At 52.9% G+C, this 21,356-nt stretch overlaps 1 protein-coding gene across 9 annotated transcripts in view; it reads left to right on the top strand.

Annotated features, from left to right (window-relative positions):
* The window catches only part of c7h5orf63 (chromosome 7 C5orf63 homolog), a 79,245-nt gene that overhangs the window by 15,030 nt on the left and 42,859 nt on the right, over positions 1-21,356 (top strand). For 5 of the 9 annotated variants that reach the window (XM_059974714.1, XM_059974715.1, XM_059974712.1 and 2 more), the window contains exon 2: positions 3,811-3,864. The gene's annotated coding sequence lies outside the window, so the exon portion shown is untranslated. Of the gene's footprint in view, positions 1-3,810; positions 3,975-21,356 lie in introns of all 9 variants that reach the window. The other 4 variants (XM_059974711.1, XM_059974710.1, XM_059974708.1 and 1 more) reach the window with 1 other exon arrangement.

Here is a 21,356-nt window from a genome sequence, read left to right as displayed (position 1 = left end):
CAGTCTATCTGGGCCAGCGTTTAAATTGACCAATCAACGGAACAGTGAAAGGCTCCAGCACCCTGGAGAGAAGAATGAATGTCACGGAGAGCGAGAAAAATCGATTCCCGTCTCCGATCTGGGATGTCATTTAATTTGCCTGAGCAGCGGATTGTACCTCGTACTAGGACCCGTCTGCTGTGAACGGCTCGGGGCTTAGACCACGCCACCCAGTGACTTGCTCCAGGCCCAGATTCTGCCGCCCAGCCTGAAGCCACTCTCAAGCTCTTCAGATCAGCTCAGTGCCCAGAGCAATCCAACCTTGTACCCGGGCCAGTTGTATGGGAATTAAACCTTTTATGCCCTGACTTCTCTCTGAATGGCTCACTCCATCTGCATCGATTCTGCAACAAAACATCTTGGCTCATCCACCAAACTCACCTCCCCATCGCTTGCCCCCTCACTGTTTGTGGCAATAACTTAATACAATTTATCTGAGAAAAGGGGTTTTCAGTTGAATTTCCTGCCTTTTTAACTACTAGTGAGCTGTTACACACATTCAGTTGTGTCATCTTAATTGGAAGAATTAGACCATGCAGCCCATGGAGTATGCTCTGCCATTTGTTATCTATCTCAACCTGATTCTCCTGCGTTGTCTCCGTAACCTTTGATGCCCTTACTACACTGCAGCAACACTGAACGTCGGGCCAGGGAAGAGAAGCACTTAGTCAAACAACGGTTACCCACGGAATTTCATCAGGAGATGCTTAATAAGGAGAGAAAGTCGCACAGACCTTACTCAACACGCATTGAAACGTGTAAACTTGCCCCATATCAAGAATATATCAGAAATGACAGCTCGACTGCTTGAATCTCATGATATTTCAATCATGCACAAACCAGTGGTGACTTTAAGGGAGCTTGTCTCAAGAACCAAAGTACCAGTAAAGACAACCGACAAAAGCAATATGGTATACAGGATCACCCGTGGAGACAAGCTATGCCAGCCAGACTGGCAACTCGTTTATAGGAGCACAAACTGACGGTACGGAGACATGATCCATTGTCGCTGATCTGTGTATGAAGACCAAGAAGGAGATCTCATTAACTGGAACAGTATGGAGGTCCTGGCACAGGCAACCATGGGAGCAGGCACAAGAGTTTTTAAAAGCGTGGTTCTCTTCTGATAACATATTGAAATAGACGCCATTTGTGAATCCCTAAGAGCCAAAGAAATGTGAGCCAATAGAATTCAAAGGTCAACTTAAGGGGTAGCCAATCAGGACTGAGGCAAGTGAATGGCGGCCTATATAGACATGGGTACTCTCAGAGAGAAGCACCAACATCAGTGCACTGAGGATGTCACCCTGACTGGTAATGAGACATCTGCAAGCTCATTGCTGAGCTCGGTGAACACCACAGCATAACAACAATCTCTCACTCAACGTCAGCAAAACCAAAAGGCTGATTATTGACTGGGAGGAAGAAGCTGGAGGTCCATGAGCTTTGGTTCCGTCCCTTCCCACACTTCACATGCTCTCAATCTCTTCACCGTTTTAAATTCCCTGGTCTTAAACCCCTCATTTTCACCATGGATGCCTAGTCCCTGTACACTTCTATTCCTCATCAAGAAGGTATTAAAGCTCTCTTTTCTTTCTTGACAACAGATCTAATTTCTTGATTTTTTGATCCTCACCACCTCTGTCTGGCAGAACTGGTTCTTACACTCAACATTTTCTCTGTGGGCTCCTCCCACTTTCTCCAAGCCCAAGGTGTAGCCATGAGCACTCGCATGGGCCCCAGCTCTGCCTACCTTTTCGTTGGACTGTACCACGTAGCCATGTTCCAGGCCTTCACTGGTAACACTTACCAATACATTCTGTGCTACATTGACGATTGCATTAGTGCTGCTTCATGCACCAATGTTGAGCTCATCAATTTCATCAACTTTGCATCCGACGTTCACCCTACCCTTAAATTCACTTGGTTCATTACTGACACTTCACTCCCATTTCTCAATCTCTCTGTCACCTGTCAATAATTGGATAATAAAACAATCAGCTTTTAATAAATTGTAACGTACGTTTACATACTTCTTTAAGGTTCATCGTGGCTCTTCTGCATTTGTAAATGCCATCCCGCAAATCTTAAGAGCGTAATATTACATCAACCAGCAGTATGAAGCATACTTCAACCGTTTACTAATGAGGGGCATTATAACACTTTGTAATGTATAATGTCACAAAAATATACAAAATTAAAACCATTATTTATTATTCAATAGTTAAAATAAATTACATGGGAAGTTCATGTAAATTAATAATACACGCAAAATGTCAGAAGTCAGTGGAATGTCAACATTGCCATGAAGAGAGAAAGAAGTTCGGGAGCACCATGGAGACAGAAGCAGCAAAATGATCGCTTCATAAACTCTTCATTAAGGAATCATTGCCAAGACACTATTTTCATTTCGTACCAACAATAAATCTAAAAAACCTTATTAAATTGGGCCATTTTTGTAGGTTTAAAATTCTATTTCCACGTTGCCACAAGCTTATAATTTAATTGTGGGTACCCATCATCACAATCACAACTCTACTATCCTCAATTAAATTTAACATCTGGAATCCCATACTTTACTGTCCATGAACAAGCTCCGAGCAAATACTAGGAACTGATCACAAAGGAGGATAACAATTGTGACACACACAAAACTTTGAAGGAACTTAGCAGGTCAGACAGCATGTATGGAAAAGGGTAAACAGTCAACATTTTGGGCCGAGACCCTTCTTCAGGACTTGTGATGTTTGATCCTGACGTTCTTAAGTCCAAGGGTGTCAACTGCAAGTTGATGGCACCTACAAGTTTAATCTGTACATAACCATCTCTCCACTGAGGAATTAGCTGTGGTTGGGTATATATTCACCTTCAGATGTACTCTGCTACTGAACCTGAACTGCTTGATGAGTTTGAGCAATCTCATCTAATCAAAAGAATATAACTCTTACAACATCCAGTACTAACAGTGTGGTGGAGCATTGAAAAGGAGGTATCAAATTCTCTAATTCTCCCCTCCACCTCCCACCCCAAAATACCCAATGAAATCCAGGTCACAGAAATGTGACTGCAGACACTGGAACGTGGAGCCACAAATAATTTACTCAGTGGGTTGAGCAGTGTCTGTGAAGAGAATTGGACAGACGATGTTTTGGGTCATTCTCAACCTAAAACCTCAACTAAGCATTTTGTTCTAAAGATACTATGTGGCTTGATGATTTGCTCCAGCAGTCCGTTTTATTTTTAAACAATCCACCACATTATTCTCAACTTGTTTGAAATTCCTAATTCTCTTCAGGCATTTCAGATTCCTAAGCTTACAATAATAAAAAGCAGAAAATACCGGTCAGGCAGAATCAGAAAGTTGACGAAACCTGTTCAGTGTTTCCACCATTTTCAGTTCTTATTTCAGATTCTGAACATCCCGTTGCTTGTGCAGTGGGAAGGGGAGGGGACTTTGAGGTTCTGATGCTTCTGTCATTCATTTTATGGAGTTTTTAAGAAGTGTAAGAATTTCAGATTGTATACTGTATATATTCCCTAATATTAAATTGAGTCATTTGAACCATTTGATCTGATACTTTTTTTAATTCCCTGCATAGATTTGCCTGGCCAGTGAATTCCTCCATCGCCTTTGTGTGTTGGGTCAGATTTTCAGCATCTATGGTCTTTCATGTCATCATTCTATCTCAGCAAATGTAAACAAGCAAACTAGTTACGTTACTGAAACCTATCTGTTCCCTAACGATCATCTTATTTGTCTTTCCATTACAGGGAGTCCCTGAGTTACGACAGAGCTCCATTGCAGAGACTTCATTGATTTAGCAAGTGAGTCTCCCAAATGCTTGTCTATACATACAGTGTGTCCATAAGACAGGTTTCATAATCCGGGGAGAAACTGTATGAGAGAGTAAACCCACCATTGCTTACTCTTGAAGGTAAAACATCATTATATCATCTGAATTACGTACAAAAATACCGTTTAATAGCATTCTTCATAATACCATTGAAAGCTGTAAATTGGTCTTGTGAAGCGTCAGTTAAAAATCAAACACAGACCAGGAATCGTTAAGAATTCTAGTCCTCAGGTTAGTTTTTTAAACCACTCAAATGTAATTCAGCCAACCCACGGGTGCATACATCCACACAGAATTTGCCAGGATCTACAAAATCCAGTTCTTTAATATTTATCTGGCAGATCTATACATTATTGAAAACGAGTGTTTAGTTTTGGATATCATACAAAACATGAGAGATTTATTCATGCCTGTTCTTGCACAAGACCTCACTATTTATTAAAATTCTTCAACATGCCCTTTCATGAAATTTTCAGCTTTGACAGAAGTGAAAATAGTTCCCCAAACCGTGCCTTCAGAAGACTAAAAAGCAGTAGTTGCTCTGTATAACATGCAAAGCAGGGTAATTATCACGATGGTAGATCACCCTGCTCTGTACAGACCCTGGTGGGAATCATCATCAGCTCAGCCCGACTTTGCTCAGAGCTTCAGTAAATGTCACTAACATGACCCATCATAGTTCTACTAATCCCCTGATAAGTCAACGACTTGCATATTAAGCTATACACAATGGAATCAAAATTCTTAGCCAAGCTGACAAAAACCACAGGGGAAAAATGGCTTTTTCTTCAGCTCCCACTATTTTATTTAATACTTTCTTTGCAACCAACCGTTGCAACTTCTATTGTGGGTTTAATATCAATACATTAGATCACCTTTTAGATAGAATTTTAATAAAGCTTCTAATAAAACTTATCAAATCATAATCTACTTTCAGTTATTAGTACAATGATCATCTGATTTGATATGATTAAATACAGCATTGTTAGCAACCCCATCAAATCTTAACCAAACAGAAAAACAACTGAGTGAACATTAAGGAGCAATGTTTAATTTTAACTAACTTTTCTTTAAGTTGACAATTGCTTCCTTAATTCTGTAAGTTTAAATAATTCTTTATTATTAACAACATTAAGACATATAGTAGATCAAATGTACTGATACCATCCTGTTGTTAATGACCATTGTATTCCTGAAGGTCAGAAATCAATAATGGCCAGGTCATACCATCAAGCCCACCTATCACCAACCTGTCTACTGCTTCCCTTATATTGTACATATTCTATTTGGTGTCAATATAAACTGGCTCCAAATGTACCAATTCCTTGTCTCTCTGTATTCCATTGACACTTTCTCTTGTCAATCTGAACACCCTAACCATCATTCTTGGCACATATCCTCTCTGCCTATCTTTAGTAATTAATTTGGTAATTGAGGTAATTAGTTCAGCCTACTACAACCTTAATACTCTTGTCTTATTTATTGTCCACAATAACAGTTAAACTGAGTAAGTGAGATAGAATTTGCTTTTCTTCCCTCTGTGGTACTCACTATTTGACCATCATCATCAACATTACTTGACAAAATATCTGCTTAAAGTTCCCTCTGTAGCAGGTACTGGACTTAAATCATCCCGTAACGCAGCTGGGCTGGACGACATCCCAGGCTGAGAACTCGGAGAGGATGCACACCAGCTCACTGATGTCTTTATGGACATCTTCAACACATCACTCACCCAAAGCTCCTGTGCCCGCATGCTTCAAGTCTGCCACCATTATCCCTGTACCAAATAAGTCTACAGCTTCAGAATTAATGATTGCCACCTGATGGCACTGACACCCATCATCATGAAGTGTTTAGAATGACTAGTAATGGCACTCATCAAAAACTCTAACCCTACCAAATTGGACACTCACCACTATGCCCTCCGACAAAATTGCTCTATGACCTGGCCCTGGCACCCACGGAAAACAAGGACACTTATGTCAGAATGCTCTTTCTGGATTTAATTTCAGCATTCGATGCTGTTATCCCAGAACTTACAGCACTCGTACCCCTCTTTATATCGGTGGCCCAACAGTGGAAACTGCAAATAGTCTCACACAACCTCTCGTGGTCCGAGAGCACAATCTGGAAATTCACCAATGCCTCTACATGCTGAGGGTGCTGAAGAGAACTGGACTTTGCGCATCTGTACTCGGGTCATTCTACAGATGCGTGGTACAGAGCATCTTAACATCGGTGTGTGGTATGGAACCAGCAGCGGACAGGAAGGCTCTACAGTGGGTATTCCAAACTGCCACGCACAACCAGCAACAGCTTAACCACCATCAAAGTGCCAGAAAAAGGCCAGTAACGTCATGAAGAATCCTACCCACATTGCTTGTGGGCTGTTTGTCCCACTCCCATCAAGGAAGAGGCTACGTAGCATCCAAGGCAGCAGCACCACCACTCTCACAGACAGTTACTTTCCCCGAGCAGTAATCTCCACCCACCAACCACCACAACTTTATCATTTCCAGTCAGTCACGTTATGTACAGACACTCTGAATACTTTATGGATATACAATCAATCTATGTATATAAGTTATCTTAGGTATAACTAATATACCTAATTAGTGCATGTTTTTTATTGTTTATTGCATGTTTTTATTATTAAGTTTATATGTGCTGCATTTGATCGGGGGTATCAATTATTTTGTTCTCCTTTGAACTTGCGTACTGAAAATGACATTAAACAACCTTGAATCTTGACCAAGCTGTGGATGGCTGTGGATCAAGTGCTGTTAAATGGGATTGGTGTGGATATGGAGGAGGATGTACAGAGTGGAGAATTAGGGGAAGGGTACACTAATAATTTGGAAAATGTCTTCGGCTAGAAGTGTTAGAAATACTGGCCTGACAGGATCAATCAGAAAATGCAATGAGAAAAAAGGAGAGGAGACTGCTGACGCTGTAACAGATAATTTTTACATCTTTGTTAGTCCTGGGGAGAACATAGAACATAGCACAGTACAGCGCAGTACTGGTCCTTCAGCCTACGATATTCAAATTCAATTCAATTTAATCCTTCATTCACGCATAGCCCTCCATCTTTCTGCTGATATAAGAGTCTCTTGAATTTTCCTCGTACCTGCGTCTACCAAACCTCCCGGCAATGCATTCCATGCACAAAGCACTCTCGGTGTCCTCAACCTCACTCTGACATCCCTCCTATTCTAAACCAATTTAATTTAACAATTTGCCACTTTAGTTCCCTGAGAATTGTAACTTAGGTGAATAGGGTAGTGAAGAAGACATTTCACATACTTGCCTTCATAAGCAGAGGCACTGAGTGTAAGATTTGCGATGTCATATAGCAACTGCACTAAATATTAGAAAGGCAGTATTTGGGGTGTTGCGCACGGCTCTGGTTGTACGGTTCTGGGGTGTTGTGCCCGGTTCTGGTTGTACGATTCTGGGGTGTTGTGCCCGGTTCTGGTTGTACCGTTCTGAGGTGTTGTGCCCGGTTCTGGTTGTACGGTTCTGGGGTGTTGTGCCCGGTTCTGGTTGTACGGTTCTGGGGTGTTGTGCTGGGCTCTGGTTGTACGGTTCTGGGGTGTTGTGCCCGGCTCTGGTTGTACGGTTCTGGGGTGTTGTGCCCGGCTCTGGTTGTAGGGTTCTGGGGTGTTGTGCCCGGCTCTGGTTGTACGGTTCTGGGGTGTTGTGCCCGGCTCTGGTTGTACGGTTCTGGGGTGTTGTGCCCGGCTCTGGTTGTACGGTTCTGGGGTGTTGTGCTGGGTTCTGGTTGTACGGTTCTGGGGTGTTGTGCCCGGTTCTGGTTGTACGGTTCTGGGGTGTTGTGCTGGGCTCTGGTTGTAGTGTTCTGGGGTGTTGTGCCGGGTTCTGGTTGTACGGTTCTGGGGTGTTGTGCCCGGCTCTGGTTGTACGGTTCTGGGGTGTTGTGCCGGGCTCTGGTTGTAGGGGTCTGGGGTGTTGTGCCCGGCTCTGGTTGTACGGTTCTGGGGTGTTGTGCCGGGCTCTGGTTGTACGGTTCTGGGGTGTTGTGCCCGGCTCTGGTTGTACGGTTCTGGGGTGTTGTGCCGGGCTCTGGTTGTACGGTTCTGGGGTGTTGTGCCCGGTTCTGGTTGTACGGTTCTGGGGTGTTGTGCCCGACTCTGGTTGTACGGTTCTGGGGTGTTGTGCCCGGCTCTGGTTGTACGGTTCTGGGGAGTTGTGCTGGGCTCTGGTTGTACGGTTTTGGGGTGTTGTGCACGGTTCTGGTTGTACGGTTCTGGGGTGTTGTGCCCGGTTCTGGTTGTACGATTCTGGGGTGTTGTGCCCGGCTCTGGTTGTACGGTTCTGGGGTGTTGTGCCCGGTTCTGGTTGTACGGTTCTGGGGTGTTGTACCCGGTTCTGGTTGTACGGTTCTGGGGTGTTGTGCCCGGTTCTGGTTGTACGGTTCTGGGGTGTTGTGCCCGGTTCTGGTTGTACGGTTCTGGTGTGTTGTGCCAGGCTCTGGTTGTACCGTTCTGGGGTGTTGTGCCCGGCTCTGGTTGTACCGTTCTGGGGTGTTGTGCCGGGCTCTGGTTGTACGGTTCTGGGGTGTTGTGCCCGGTTCTGGTTGTACGGTTCTGGGGTGTTGTGCTGGGCTCTGGTTGTAGGGTTCTGGGGTGTTGTGCCCGGTTCGGGTTGTACGGTTCTGGGGTGTTGTGCCCGACTCTGGTTGTACGGTTCTGGGGTGTTGTGCCCGGCTCTGGTTGTACGGTTCTGGGGTGTTGTGCCCGGCTCTGGTTGTACGGTTCTGGGGTGTTGTGCCCGGTTCTGGTTGTACGGTTCTGGGGTGTTGTGCCCGGTTCTGGTTGTACGGTTCTGGGGTGTTGTGCCCAGTTCTGGTTATACGGTTCTGGGGTGTTGTGCCCGGTTCTGGTTGTACGGTTCTGGGGTGTTGTGCCCGGCTCTGGTTGTACGGTTCTGGGGTGTTGTGCCCGGGTCTGGTTGTACGGTTCTGGGGTGTTGTGCCGGGCTCTGGTTGTAGGGTTCTGGGGTGTTATGCCCGGCTCTGGTTGTACGGTTCTGGGGTGTTGTGCTGGGCTCTGGTTGTAGGGTTCTGGGGTGTTGTGCCCGGTTCTGGTTGTACGATTCTGGGGTGTTGTGCCCGGTTCTGGTTGTACGGTTCTGGGGTGTTGTGCCCGGCTCTGGTTGTACGGTTCTGGGGTGTTGTGCCGGGCTCTGGTTGTAGGGTTCTGGGGTGTTGTGCCCTGCTCTGGTTGTACTGTTCTGGGGTGTTGTGCTGGGCTCTGGTTGTAGGGTTCTGGGGTGTTGTGCACGGTTCTGGTTGTACGATTCTGGGGTGTTGTGCCCGGTTCTGGTTGTACGGTTCTGGGGTGTTGTGCCCTGTTCTGGTTGTACGGTTCTGGGGTGTTGTGCCCGGTTCTGGTTGTACGGTTTTGGGGTGTTGTGCCCAGTTCTGGTTGTACGGTTCTGGGGTGTTGTGCCCGGTTCTGGTTGTACGGTTCTGGGGTGTTGTGCCCGGTTCTGGTTGTACGGTTTTGGGGTGTTGTGCCCGGCTCTGGTTGTACGGTTCTGGGGTGTTGTGCCCGGCTCTGGTTGTACGGTTCTGGGGTGTTGTGCCCGGCTCTGGTTGTACGGTTCTGGGTTGTTGTGCCCGGCTCTGGTTGTACGGTTCTGGGGTGTTGTGCCCGGTTCTGGTTGTACGGTTCTGGGGTGTTGTGCCCGGCTCTGGTTGTACGGTTCTGGTGTGTTGTGCCCGGCTCTGGTTGTACGGTTCTGGGGTGTTGTGCCCGGCTCTGGTTGTAGGGTTCTGGGGTGTTGTGCCCGGCTCTGGTTGTACTGTTCTGGGGTGTTGTGCTGGGCTCTGGTTGTAGGGTTCTGGGGTGTTGTGCCCGGTTCTGGTTGTACGGTTCTGGGGTGTTGTGCCCGGCTCTGGTTGTACGGTTCTGGTGTGTTGTGCCCGGCTCTGGTTGTACGGTTCTGGGGTGTTGTGCCCGGCTCTGGTTGTAGGGTTCTGGGGTGTTGTGCCCGGCTCTGGTTGTACGGTTCTGGGGTGTTGTGCTGGGCTCTGGTTGTAGGGTTCTGGGGTGTTGTGCCCGGTTCTGGTTGTACGATTCTGGGGTGTTGTGCCCGGTTCTGGTTGTACGGTTCTGGGGTGTTGTGCCCGGTTCTGGTTGTACGGTTCTGGGGTGTTGTGCCCCATTCTGGTTGTACGGTTTTCGGGTGTTGTGCCCGGCTCTGGTTGTACGATTCTGGGGTGTTCTGCCCGGCTCTGGTTGTACGGTTCTGGGGTGTTGTGCCCGGCTCTGGTTGTACGGTTCTGGGGTGTTGTGCCCGGCTCTGGTTGTACGGTTCTGGTGTGTTGTGCCAGGCTCTGGTTGTACCGTTCTGGGGTGTTGTGCCCGGCTCTGGTTGTACCGTTCTGGGGTGTTGTGCCGGGCTCTGGTTGTACGGTTCTGGGGTGTTGTGCCCGGTTCTGGTTGTACGGTTCTGGTAGTTGTGCCCGACTCTGGTTGTACGGTTCTGGGGTGTTGTGCCCGGCTCTGGTTGTACGGTTCTGGGGTGTTGTGCCGGGCTCTGGTTGTACTGTTCTGGGGTGTTGTGCCCGGTTCTGGTTGTACAGTTCTGGGGTGTTGTGCCCGGTTCTGGTTGTACGGTTCTGGGGTGTTGTGCTGGGCTCTGGTTGTACGGTTCTGGGGTGTTGTGCCCGGTTCTGGTTGTACGGTTCTGGGGTGTTGTGCCCGGTTCTGGTTGTACGGTTCTGGGGTGTTGTGCCCGTCTCTGGTTGTACGGTTCTGGGGTGTTGTGCCCGGTTCTGGTTGTACGGTTCTGGGGTGTTGTGCCCGGTTCTGGTTGTACGGTTCTGGGGTGTTGTGCCCGGTTCTGGTTGTACGGTTCTGGGGTGTTGTGCCCGGTTCTGGTTGTACGGTTCTGGGGTGTTGTGCCCGGCTCTGGTTGTACGGTTCTGGGGTGTTGTGCCCGGCTCTGGTTGTACGGTTCTGGGGTGTTGTGCCGGGCTCTGGTTGTAGGGTTCTGGGGTGTTGTGCCCGGCTCTGGTTGTACGGTTCTGGGGTGTTGTGCTGGGCTCTGGTTGTAGGGTTCTGGGGTGTTGTGCCCGGTTCTGGTTGTACGGTTCTGGGGTGTTGTGCCCGGTTCTGGTTGTACGGTTCTGGGTTGTTGTGCCCGGTTCTGGTTGTACTGTTTTGGGGTGTTGTGCCCGGTTCTGGTTGTACGGTTCTGGGGTGTTGTGCCCGGTTCTGGTTGTACCGTTCTGGGGTGTTGTGCCGGGCTCTGATTGTAGGGTTCTGGGGTGTTGTGCCCGGCTCTGGTTGTACTGTTCTGGGGTGTTGTGCCGGGCTCTGGTTGTACTGTTCTGGGGTGTTGTGCCGGGCTCTGGTTGTACGGTTCTGGGGTGTTGTGCCTGGTTCTGGTTGTAGGGTTCTGGGGTGTTGTGCCCAACTCTGGTTGTACGGTTCTGGGGTGTTGTGCCCGGCTCTGGTTGTACGGTTCTGGGGTGTTGTGCCCGGTTCTGGTTGTACGGTTCTGGGGTGTTGTGCCCGGTTCTGGTTGTACGGTTCTGGGGTGTTGTGCCCGGCTCTGGTTGTACGGTTCTGGGGTGTTCTGCCGGGCTCTGGTTGTAGGGTTCTGGGGTGTTGTGCCCTGCTCTGGTTGTACTGTTCTGGGGTGTTGTGCTGGGCTCTGGTTGTAGGGTTCTGGGGTGTTGTGCCCGGTTCTGGTTGTACGATTCTGGGGTGTTGTGCCCGGTTCTGGTTGTACGGTTCTGGGGTGTTGTGCCCTGTTCTGGTTGTACGGTTCTGGGGTGTTGTGCCCGGTTCTGGTTGTACGGTTTTGGGGTGTTGTGCCCGGTTCTGGTTGTACGGTTCTGGGGTGTTGTGCCCGGTTCTGGTTGTACGGTTCTGGGGTGTTGTGCCCGGTTCTGGTTGTACGGTTTTGGGGTGTTGTGCCCGGCTCTGGTTGTACGGTTCTGGGGTGTTGTGCCCGGCTCTGGTTGTACGGTTCTGGGGTGTTGTGCCCGGCTCTGGTTGTACGGTTCTGGGGTGTTGTGCCCGGCTCTGGTTGTACGGTTCTGGGGTGTTGTGCCCGGTTCTGGTTGTACGGTTCTGGGGTGTTGTGCCCGGCTCTGGTTGTACGGTTCTGGTGTGTTGTGCCCGGCTCTGGTTGTACGGTTCTGGGGTGTTGTGCCCGGCTCTGGTTGTAGGGTTCTGGGGTGTTGTGCCCGGCTCTGGTTGTACTGTTCTGGGGTGTTGTGCTGGGCTCTGGTTGTAGGGTTCTGGGGTGTTGTGCCCGGTTCTGGTTGTACGGTTCTGGGGTGTTGTGCCCGGCTCTGGTTGTACGGTTCTGGTGTGTTGTGCCCGGCTCTGGTTGTACGGTTCTGGGGTGTTGTGCCGGGCTCTGGTTGTAGGGTTCTGGGGTGTTGTGCCCGGCTCTGGTTGTACGGTTCTGGGGTGTTGTGCTGGGCTCTGGTTGTAGGGTTCTGGGGTGTTGTGCCCGGTTCTGGTTGTACGGTTCTGGGGTGTTGTGCCCGGTTCTGGTTGTACGGTTCTGGGTTGTTGTGCCCGGTTCTGGTTGTACTGTTTTGGGGTGTTGTGCCCGGTTCTGGTTGTACGGTTCTGGGGTGTTGTGCCCGGTTCTGGTTGTACCGTTCTGGGGTGTTGTGCCGGGCTCTGATTGTAGGGTTCTGGGGTGTTGTGCCCGGCTCTGGTTGTACTGTTCTGGGGTGTTGTGCCGGGCTCTGGTTGTACTGTTCTGGGGTGTTGTGCCGGGCTCTGGTTGTACGGTTCTGGGGTGTTGTGCCTGGTTCTGGTTGTAGGGTTCTGGGGTGTTGTGCCCAACTCTGGTTGTACGGTTCTGGGGTGTTGTGCCCGGCTCTGGTTGTACGGTTCTGGGGTGTTGTGCCCGGTTCTGGTTGTACGGTTCTGGGGTGTTGTGCCCGGTTCTGGTTGTACGGTTCTGGGGTGTTGTGCCCGGCTCTGGTTGTTCGGTTCTGGGGTGTTCTGCCGGGCTCTGGTTGTAGGGTTCTGGGGTGTTGTGCCCTGCTCTGGTTGTACTGTTCTGGGGTGTTGTGCTGGGCTCTGGTTGTAGGGTTCTGGGGTGTTGTGCCCGGTTCTGGTTGTACGATTCTGGGGTGTTGTGCCCGGTTCTGGTTGTACGGTTCTGGGGTGTTGTGCCCTGTTCTGGTTGTACGGTTCTGGGGTGTTGTGCCCGGTTCTGGTTGTACGGTTTTGGGGTGTTGTGCCCGGTTCTGGTTGTACGGTTCTGGGGTGTTGTGCCCGGTTCTGGTTGTACGGTTCTGGGGTGTTGTGCCCGGTTCTGGTTGTACGGTTTTGGGGTGTTGTGCCCGGCTCTGGTTGTACGGTTCTGGGGTGTTGTGCCCGGCTCTGGTTGTACGGTTCTGGGGTGTTGTGCCCGGCTCTGGTTGTACGGTTCTGGGGTGTTGTGCCCGGCTCTGGTTGTACGGTTCTGGGGTGTTGTGCCCGGTTCTGGTTGTACGGTTCTGGGGTGTTGTGCCCGGCTCTGGTTGTACGGTTCTGGTGTGTTGTGCCCGGCTCTGGTTGTACGGTTCTGGGGTGTTGTGCCCGGCTCTGGTTGTAGGGTTCTGGGGTGTTGTGCCCGGCTCTGGTTGTACTGTTCTGGGGTGTTGTGCTGGGCTCTGGTTGTAGGGTTCTGGGGTGTTGTGCCCGGTTCTGGTTGTACGGTTCTGGGGTGTTGTGCCCGGCTCTTGTTGTACGGTTCTGGTGTGTTGTGCCCGGCTCTGGTTGTACGGTTCTGGGGTGTTGTGCCCGGCTCTGGTTGTAGGGTTCTGGGGTGTTGTGCCCGGCTCTGGTTGTACGGTTCTGGGGTGTTGTGCTGGGCTCTGGTTGTAGGGTTCTGGGGTGTTGTGCCCGGTTCTGGTTGTACGATTCTGGGGTGTTGTGCCCGGTTCTGGTTGTACGGTTCTGGGGTGTTGTGCCCGGTTCTGGTTGTACGGTTCTGGGGTGTTGTGCCCCGTTCTGGTTGTACGGTTTTCGGGTGTTGTGCCCGGCTCTGGTTGTACGATTCTGGGGTGTTCTGCCCGGCTCTGGTTGTACGGTTCTGGGGTGTTGTGCCCGGCTCTGGTTGTACGGTTCTGGGGTGTTGTGCCCGGCTCTGGTTGTACGGTTCTGGTGTGTTGTGCCAGGCTCTGGTTGTACCGTTCTGGGGTGTTGTGCCCGGCTCTGGTTGTACGGTTCTGGGGTGTTGTGCCGGGCTCTGGTTGCACGGTTCTGGGGTGTTGTGCCCGGTTCTGGTTGTACGGTTCTGGTAGTTGTGCCCGACTCTGGTTGTACGGTTCTGGGGTGTTGTGCCCGGCTCTGGTTGTACGGTTCTGGGGTGTTGTGCCGGGCTCTGGTTGTACTGTTCTGGGGTGTTGTGCCCGGTTCTGGTTGTACAGTTCTGGGGTGTTGTGCCCGGTTCTGGTTGTACGGTTCTGGGGTGTTGTGCTGGGCTCTGGTTGTACGGTTCTGGGGTGTTGTGCCCGGTTCTGGTTGTACGGTTCTGGGGTGTTGTGCCCGGTTCTGGTTGTACGGTTCTGGGGTGTTGTGCCCGTCTCTGGTTGTACGGTTCTGGGGTGTTGTGCCCGGTTCTGGTTGTACGGTTCTGGGGTGTTGTGCCCGGTTCTGGTTGTACGGTTCTGGGGTGTTGTGCAGAGTTCTGGTTGTACGGTTCTGGGGTGTTGTGCCCGGTTCTGGTTGTACGGTTCTGGGGTGTTGTGCCCGGCTCTGGTTGTACGGTTCTGGGGTGTTGTGCCCGGCTCTGGTTGTACGGTTCTGGGGTGTTGTGCCGGGCTCTGGTTGTAGGGTTCTGGGGTGTTGTGCCCGGCTCTGGTTGTACGGTTCTGGGGTGTTGTGCTGGGCTCTGGTTGTAGGGTTCTGGGGTGTTGTGCCCGGTTCTGGTTGAACGGTTCTGGGGTGTTGTGCCCGGTTCTGGTTGTACGGTTCTGGGTTGTTGTGCCCGGTTCTGGTTGTACTGTTTTGGGGTGTTGTGCCCGGTTCTGGTTGTACGGTTCTGGGGTGTTGTGCCCGGTTCTGGTTGTACCGTTCTGGGGTGTTGTGCCGGGCTCTGATTGTAGGGTTCTGGGGTGTTGTGCCCGGCTCTGGTTGTACGGTTCTGGGGTGTTGTGCCGGGCTCTGGTTGTACTGTTCTGGGGTTTTGTGCCGGGCTCTGGTTGTACGGTTCTGGGGTGTTGTGCCTGGTTCTGGTTGTAGGGTTCTGGGGTGTTGTGCCCAACTCTGGTTGTACGGTTCTGGGGTGTTGTGCCCGGCTCTGGTTGTACGGTTCTGAGGTGTTGTGCCCGGCTCTGGTTGTACGGTTCTGGGGTGTTGTGCCCGGTTCTGGTTGTACGGTTCTGGGGTGTTGTGCCCGGTTCTGGTTGTACGGTTCTGGGGTGTTGTGCCCGGCTCTGGTTGTATGGTTCTGGGGTGTTGTGCCCGGTTCTGGTTGTACGGTTCTGAGGTGTTGTGCCCGGTTCTGGTTGTATGGTTCTGGGGTGTTGTGCCCGGTTCTGGTTGTACGGTTCTGGGGTGTTGTGCCCAGCTCTGGTTGTACGGTTCTGGGGTGTTGTGCCCGGCTCTGGTTGTACGGTTCTGGGGTTTTGTGTCGGGCTCTGGTTGTAGGGTTCTGGGGTGTTGTGCCCGGCTCTGGTTGTACGGTTCTGGGGTGTTGTGCCGGGCTCTGGTTGTAGTGTTCTGGGGTGTTGTGCCCGGTTCTGGTTGTACGGTTCTGGGGTGTTGTGCCCGGTTCTGGTTGTACGGTTCTGGGGTGTTGTGCCCAGTTCTGGTTGTACGGTTTTGGGGTGTTTTGCCCGGTTCTGGTTGTACTGTTCTGGGGTGTTGTGCCGGCGTTCTGGTTGTAGGGTTCTGGGGTGTTGTGCCGGGCTCTGGTTGTACCGTTCTGGGGTGTTGTGCCGGGCTCTTGTTGTACGGTTCTGGGGTGTTGTGCCCGGTTCTGGTTGTACGGTTCTGGGGTGTTGTGCCCGACTCTGGTTGTACGGTTCTGGGGTGTTGTGCCCGGCTCTGGTTGTACGGTTCTGGGGTGTTGTGCTGGGCTCTGGTTGTACGGTTCTGGGGTGTTGTGCCCGGTTCTGCTTGTACAGTTCTGGGGTGTTGTGCCCGGTTCTGGTTGTACGGTTCTGGGGTGTTGTGCCCGGCTCTGGTTGTACGGTTCTGGGGTGTTGTGCCCGGTTCTGGTTGTAGGGTTCTGGGGTGTTGTTCCCGGTTCTGGTTGTACGGTTCTGGGGTGTTGTGCCCGGTTCTGGTTGTACTGTTTTGGGGTGTTGTGCCCGGCTCTGGTTGTACGGTTCTGGGGTGTTGTGCCCGGCTCTGGTTGGACGGTTCTGGGGTGTTGTGCCGGGCTCTGGTTGTAGGGTTCTGGGGTGTTGTGCCCGGCTCCAGTTGTACGGTTCCGGGGTGTTGTGCTGGGCTCTGGTTGTAGGGTTCTGGGGTGTTGTGCCCGGTTCTGGTTGTACGATTCTGGGGTGTTATACCCGGTTCTGGTTGTACGGTTCTGGGGTGTTGTGCCCGGTTCTGGTTGTACGGTTCTGGGGTGTTGTGCCCTGTTCTGGTTGTACGGTTCTGGGGTGTTGTGCCCGGTTCTGGTTGTACGGTTTTGGGGTGTTGTGCCCGGTTCTGGTTGTACGGTTCTGGGGTGTTGTGCCCGGTTCTGGTTGTACGGTTCTGGGGTGTTGTGCCCGGTTCTGGTTGTACGGTTTTGGGGTGTTGTGCCCGGCTCTGGTTGTACGGTTCTGGGGTGTTGTGCCCGGCTCTGGTTGTAGGGTTCTGGGGTGTTGTGCCCGGCTCTGGTTGTACGGTTCTTGGGGTGTTGTGCCCGGCTCTGGTTGTACGGTTCTGGGGTGTTGTGCCCGGTTCTGGTTGTACGGTTCTGGGGTGTTGTGCCCGGCTCTGGTTGTACGGTTCTGGTGTGTTGTGCCCGGCTCTGGTTGTACGGTTCTGGGGTGTTGTGCCCGGCTATGGTTGTAGGGTTCTGGGGTGTTGTGCCCGGCTCTGGTTGTACTGTTCTGGGGTGTTGTGCTGGGCTCTGGTTGTAGGGTTCTGGGGTGTTGTGCCCGGTTCTGGTTGTACGGTTCTGGGGTGTTGTGCCCGGCTCTGGTTGTACGGTTCTGGTGTGTTGTGCCCGGCTCTGGTTGTACGGTTCTGGGGTGTTGTGCCCGGCTCTGGTTGTAGGGTTCTGGGGTGTTGTGCCCGGCTCTGGTTGTACGGTTCTGGGGTGTTGTGCTGGTCTCTCGTTGTACGGTTCTGGGGTGTTGTGCCCGGTTCTGGTTGTACGGTTCTGGGGTGTTGTGCCCGGTTCTGGTTGTACGGTTCTGGGGTGTTGTGCCCGGTTCTGGTTGTACGGTTCTGGGGTGTTGTGCCCGGCTCTGGTTGTACGGTTCTGGGGTGTTGTGCCCGGCTCTGGTTGTACGGTTCTGGGGTGTTGTGCCCGGCTCTGGTTGTACGGTTCTGGGGTGTTGTGCCCGGCTCTGGTTGTACGGTTCTGGGGTGTTGTGCCCGGTTCTGGTTGTACGGTTCTGGGGTGTTGTGCCCGACTCTGGTTGTACGGTTCTGGGGTGTTGTGCCCGGCTCTGGTTGTACGGTTCTGGGGTGTTGTGCCGGGCTCTGGTTGTACGGTTCTGGGGTGTTGTGCCTGGTTCTGGTTGTAGGGTTCTGGGGTGTTGTGCCCGGCTCTGGTTGTACGGTTCTGGTGTGTTGTGCCCGGCTCTGGTTGTACGGTTCTGGGGTGTTGTGCCCGGCTCTGGTTGTAGGGTTCTGGGGTGTTGTGCCCGGCTCTGGTTGTACGGTTCTGGGGTGTTGTGCTGGGCTCTCGTTGTACGGTTCTGGGGTGTTGTGCCCGGTTCTGGTTGTACGGTTCTGGGGTGTTGTGCCCGGTTCTGGTTGTACGGTTCTGGGGTGTTGTGCCCGGTTCTGGTTGTACGGTTCTGGGGTGTTGTGCCCGGCTCTGGTTGTACGGTTCTGGGGTGTTGTGCCCGGCTCTGGTTGTACGGTTCTGGGGTGTTGTGCCCGGCCCTGGTTGTACTGTTTTGGGGTGTTGTGCCCGGCTCTGGTTGTACGGTTCTGGGGTGTTGTGCCCGGCTCTGGTTGGACGGTTCTGGGGTGTTGTGCCGGGCTCTGGTTGTAGGGTTCTGGGGTGTTGTGCCCGGCTCCAGTTGTACGGTTCCGGGGTGTTGTGCTGGGCTCTGGTTGTAGGGTTCTGGGGTGTTGTGCCCGGTTCTGGTTGTACGATTCTGGGGTGTTATGCCCGGTTCTGGTTGTACGGTTCTGGGGTGTTGTGCCCGGTTCTGGTTGTACGGTTCTGGGGTGTTGTGCCCTGTTCTGGTTGTACGGTTCTGGGGTGTTGTGCCCGGTTCTGGTTGTACGGTTTTGGGGTGTTGTGCCCGGTTCTGGTTGTACGGTTCTGGGGTGTTGTGCCCGGTTCTGGTTGTACGGTTCTGGGGTGTTGTGCACGGTTCTGGTTGCTTACGGTTTTGGGGTGTTGTGCCCGGCTCTGGTTGTACGGTTCTGGGTGTTGTGCCCTGTTCTGGTTGTACGGTTCTGGGGTGTTGTGCCCGGTTCTGTTGTAACGGTTTGGGGTGTTGTGCCGGTTCTGGTTGTACGGTTCTGGGGTGTGTGCCGGTTCTGGTTGTACCGTTCTGGGGTGTTTGTGCCGGGGTTCTGGTTGTAGGGTTCTGGGGTGTTGTGCCGGGCTCTGGTTGTAACGTTCTGGGGTGTTGTGCCGGGCTCTGGTTGTACGGTTCTGGGGTGTTGTGCCCGGTTCTGGTTGTACGGTTCTGGGGTGTTGTGCCCGACTCTGGTTGTACGGTTCTGGGGTGTTGTGCCCGGCTCTGGTTGTACGGTTCTGGGGTGTTGTGCTGGGCTCTGGTTGTACGGTTCTGGGGTGTTGTGCCCGGTTCTGCTTGTACAGTTCTGGGGTGTTGTGCCCGGTTCTGGTTGTACGGGTTCTGGGGTGTTGTGCCCTGGCTCTGGTTGTACGGTTCTGGGGTGTTGTGCCCGGTTCTGGTTGTAGGGTTCTGGGGTGTTGTTCCCGGTTCTGGTTGTACGGTTCTGGGGTGTTGTGCCCGGTTCTGGTTGTACTGTTTTGGGGTGTTGTGCCCGGCTCTGGTTGTACGGTTCCTGGGGTGTTGTGCTTGGCTCTGGTTTGACGGTTCTGGGGTGTTGTGCCGGTCTCCGGTTGTAGGGTTCTGGGGTGTTGTGCCCGGCTCCAGTTGTACGGTTCCGGGGTGTTGTGCTGGGCTCTGGTTGTAGGGTTCTGGGGTGTTGTGCCCGGTTCTGGTTGTACGATTCTGGGGTGTTATGCCTGGTTCTGGTTATACGGTTCTGGGGTGTTGTGCCCGGTTCTGGTTGTACGGTTCTGGGGTGTTGTGCCCTGTTCTGGTTGTACGGTTCTGGGGTGTTGTGCCCGGTTCTGGTTGTACGGTTTTGGGGTGTTGTGCCCGGTTCTGGTTGTACGGTTCTGGGGTGTTGTGCCCGGTTCTGGTTGTACGGTTCTGGGGTGTTTGTGCCCGGTTCTGGTTGTACGGTTTTGGGGTGTTGTGCCCGGCTCTGGTTGTACGGTTCTGGGGTGTTGTGCCCGGCTCTGGTTGTACGGTTCTGGGGTGTTGTGCCCGGCTCTGGTTGTACGGTTCTGGGGTGTTGTGCCCGGCTCTGGTTGTACGGTTCTGGGGTGTTGTGCCCGGTTCTGGTTGTACGGTTCTGGGGTGTTGTGCCCGGCACTGTTTGTACGGTTCTGGTGTGTTGTGCCCGGCTCTGGTTGTACGGTTCTGGGGTGTTGTGCCCGGCTATGGTTGTAGGGTTCTGGGGTGTTGTGCCCGGCTCTGGTTGTACTGTTCATGGGGTGTTGTGCCGGGCTCTGGTTGTAGGGTTCTGGGGTGTTGTGCCCGGTTCTGGTTGTACGGTTCTGGGGTGTTGTGCCCGGCTCTGGTTGTACGGTTCTGGTGTGTTGTGCCCGGCTCTGGTTGTAACGGTTCTGGGGTGTTGTGCCCGGCTCTGGTTGTAGGGTTCTGGGGTGTTGTGCCCGGCTCTGGTTGTACGGTTCTGGGGTGTTGTGCTGGTCTCTCGTTGTACGGTTCTGGGGTGTTGTGCCCGGTCTTGGTTGTACGGTTCTGGGGTGTTGTGCCCGGTTCTGGTTGTACGGTTCTGGGGTGTTGTGCCCGGTTCTGGTTGTACGGTTCTGGGGTGTTGTGCCCGGCTCTGGTTGTACGGTTCTGGGGTGTTGTGCCCGGCTCTGGTTGTACGGTTCTGGGGTGTTGTGCCCGGCTCTGGTTGTACGGTTCTGGGGTGTTGTGCCCGGCTCTGTTGTACGGTTCTGGGGTGTTGTGCCCGGCTCTGGTTGTACGGTTCTGGGGTGTTGTGCCCGGTTCTGGTTGTACGGTTCTGGGGTGTTGTGCCCGACTCTGGTTGTACGGTTCTGGGGTGTTGTGCCCGGCTCTGGTTGTACGGTTCTGGGGTGTTGTGCCGGCTCTGGTTGTACGGTTCTGGGGTGTTGTGCCTGGTTCTGGTTGTAGGGTTCTGGGGTGTTGTGCCCGGCTCTGGTTGTACGGTTCTGGTGTGTTGTGCCGGCTCTGGTTGTACGGTTCTGGGGTGTTGTGCCCGGCTCTGGTTGTAGGGTTCTGGGGTGTTGTGCCCGGCTCTGGTTGTACGGTTCTGGGGTGTTGTGCTGGGCTCTCGTTGTACGGTTCTGGGGTGTTGTGCCCGGTTCTGGTTGTACGGTTCTGGGTGTTGTGCCCGGTTCTGGTTGTACGGTTCTGGGGTGTTGTGCCCGGTTCTGGTTGTACGGTTCTGGGGTGTTGTGCCCGGCTCTGGTTGTACGGTTCTGGGGTGTTGTGCCCGGCTCTGGTTGTACGGTTCTGGGGTGTTGTGCCCGGCTCTGGTTGTACGGTTCTGGGGTGTTGTGCCCGGCCCTGGTTGTACGGTTCTGAGGTGTTGTGCCCGGCTCTGGTGTACGGTTCTGGGGTGTTGTGCCCGGTTCTGGTTGTACGGTTCTGGGGTGTTGTGCCCGACTCTGGTTGTACGGTTCTGGGGTGTTGTGCCCGGCTCTGGTTGTACGGTTCTGGGGTGTTGTGCTGGCTCTGGTTGTACGGTTCTGGGGTGTTGTGCCGGGCTCTGGTTGTTCGGTTCTGGGGTGTTGTGCCCGGTTCTGGTTGTACGGTTCTGGGTGTTGTGCCTGGCTCTGGTTGTACGGTTCTGGGGTGTTGTGCTGGGCTCTGGTTGTACGGTTCTGGGGGTGTTGTGCCCGGTTCTGGTTGTACGGTTCTGGGGTGTTGTGCCCGGTTCTGGTTGTACGGTTCTGGGGTGTTGTGCCCGGCTCTGGTTGTACGGTTCTGGGTGTTGTGCCCGGTCTGGTTGTACGGTCTGGGGTGTTGTGCCCGGTTCTGGTTGTACGGTTCTGGGGTGTTGTGCCCGGTCTCTGGTTGTACGGTTC

The sequence above is a fragment of the Hypanus sabinus genome, chromosome 7 (assembly GCF_030144855.1).
Source record: "Hypanus sabinus isolate sHypSab1 chromosome 7, sHypSab1.hap1, whole genome shotgun sequence".
In the NCBI taxonomy this organism is placed as follows: Eukaryota; Metazoa; Chordata; class Chondrichthyes; order Myliobatiformes; family Dasyatidae; genus Hypanus; species Hypanus sabinus.
The sequence above is the reverse complement of the archived record's forward strand: the minus strand, read 5'-3'. Positions and strand labels throughout refer to the sequence as shown.